This window comes from Cherax quadricarinatus, chromosome 3 (genome assembly GCF_038502225.1).
Source record: "Cherax quadricarinatus isolate ZL_2023a chromosome 3, ASM3850222v1, whole genome shotgun sequence".
Taxonomy (NCBI): Eukaryota; Metazoa; Arthropoda; class Malacostraca; order Decapoda; family Parastacidae; genus Cherax; species Cherax quadricarinatus.
In genome coordinates this window covers 46,273,189-46,275,688 of record NC_091294.1, presented here as the reverse complement: position 1 = coordinate 46,275,688, position 2,500 = coordinate 46,273,189, and positions in this window count along the sequence as shown.

Genomic DNA, 2,500 nt, shown 5'->3' with positions numbered 1-2,500 from the left:
TCTCATCAACTTCACGTCATCTGCAAACAGGGACACCTCAGAGTCTATTCCTTCCGTCATGTCGTTCACAAATACCAGAAACAGCACTGGTCCTAGGACTGACCCCTGTGGGACCCCGCTGGTCACAGGTGCCCACTCTGACACCTCGCCACGTACCATGACTCGCTGCTGTCTTCCTGACAAGTATTCCCTGATCCATTGTAGTGCCTTCCCTGTTATCCCTGCTTGGTCCTCCAGTTTTTGCACCAATCTCTTGTGTGGAACTGTGTCAAACGCCTTCTTGCAGTCCAAGAAAATGCAATCCACCCACCCCTCTCTCTCTTGTCTTACTGCTGTCACCATGTCATAGAACTCCAGTAGGTTTGTGACACAGGATTTCCCGTCCCTGAAACCATGTTGGCTGCTGTTGATGAGATCGTTCCTTTCTAGGTGTTCCACCACTCTTCTCCTGATAATCTTCTCCATGATTTTGCATACTATACATGTTAGTGACACTGGTCTGTAGTTTAATGCTTCATGTCTGTCTCCTTTTTTAAAGATTGGGACTACATTTGCTGTCTTCCATGCCTCAGGCAATCTCCCTGTTTCGATAGATGTATTGAATATTGTTGTTAGGGGTACACACAGCGCCTCTGCTCCCTCTCTCAATACCCATGGGGAGATGTTATCTGGCCCCATTGCCTTTGAGGTATCTAGCTCACTCAGAAGCCTCTTCACTTCTTCCTCGGTTGTGTGCACTGTGTCCAGCACTTGGTGGTGTGAACCACCTCTCCGTCTTTCTGGAGTCCCTTCTGTCTCCTCTGTGAACACTTCTTTGAATCTCTTGTTGAGTTCTTCACATTCTTCAGTCATTTCTTGTTGTCTCTCCTCCTTCCTTCCTTAGCCTGATTACCTGGTCCTTGACTGTTGTTTTCCTCCTGATGTGGCTGTACAACAGTTTCGGGTCAGATTTGGCTTTCGCTGCTATGTCATTTTCATATTGTCTTTGGGCCTCCCTTCTTATCTGTGCATATTCGTTTCTGGCTCTACGACTGTTCTCCTTATTCTCCTGGGTCCTTTGCCTTCTATATTTCTTCCATTCCCTAACACACTTGGTGTATGCCTCCCTGCACCTTTGGGTAAACCATGGGCTCATCCTGGCTTTTTCATTATTCCTGTTACCCTTGGGTACAAACCTCTCCTCAGCCTCCTTGCATTTTGTTGCTACATATTCCATCATCTCATTAACTGGCTTCCCTGCCAGTTCTCTGTCCCACTGAACCCCGTTCAGGTAGTTCCTCATTCCTGTGTAGTCCCCTTTCTTGTAGTTTGGCTTCATTCGTCCTGGCCTTCCTGTTTCTCCCTCCACTTGTAGCTCTACTGTGTATTCGAAGCTTAAAAACCACATGGTCACTGGCCCCAAGGGGTCTTTCATATGTGATGTCCTCGATATCTGCACTACTCAAGGTGAATACTAAGTCCAGCCTTGCTGGTTCATCCTCTCCTCTCTCTCTTGTAGTGTCCCTTACGTGTTGGCACATGAAGTTTTCCAGTACCACCTCCATCATCTTAGCCCTCCATGTATCTTTGCCCCCATGTAGGTCCAAGTTCTCCCAATCGATCTCCTTGTGGTTAAAGTCACCCATGATCAGGAGCTTTGCCCTGCATGCATGAGCTCTTCTGGCCACTCTAGCCAGTGTGTCAACCATCGCTCTATTGCTCTCGTCGTACTCTTGCCTTGGCCTCCTGCTGTTCTGTGGTGGGTTATACATCACTGCTATTACCACCTTGGGACCTCCAGAGTGAAGTGTTCCCGCTATGTAATCACTTTCTTCTCTGCTGTCTCCTCTCTCCAGCTCATCAAAATTCCAGCGATTTTTGATCAGCAACGCCACTCCTCCACCCCCCCTGTTCCCTCTGTCTTTCCTCAGGATTTGGTATCCCGTTGGAAAGATGGCATCTGTTATCATACCTGTAAGCTTGGTTTCTGTGAGAGCTATGATGTCCGGTGATGCTTCTTTGACTCTTTCATGCCACTCCTCCCACTTATTTGTTATTCCATCAGCGTTTGTGTACCATACCTTCAGTTTCCTTTCCAACACTGTGGTTTGGGGGGCCTGTGAGGGTGGGAGACCTGGTGGCATACTGTGGGATTCCATAGCTCGGTGTTGGGTGGAGGCTGTGGGTATGGATTGTAGTGTGTGTTGGGATGGTGTGATAGGTTGTATGGTTCTGAGAATAGTTGTGTGTGTGCTTGCCCTTGCTGTTCTGTTCTGCTCTGACTGACTTCTGCTGGTTCCATCCTTGTCTCTTTTCCTAGCTCCTTTCACTTTTTTGTCCTCTCCCTCAGCTGCTGTCGTTCTGATTTTGTTCTGTCTCTGTCTAGGAACACCCTCTTGTACTCTTCCGAGTATTTCAATCGTGGTTTCTCTTGGAGGATCCTGTTCCGCACTGTTTCCGTCCTGAGAATCAGCTTGATTGGTCAGTTTCTCCCCTTCGAGTACCCCCCTATTCTCTGAAA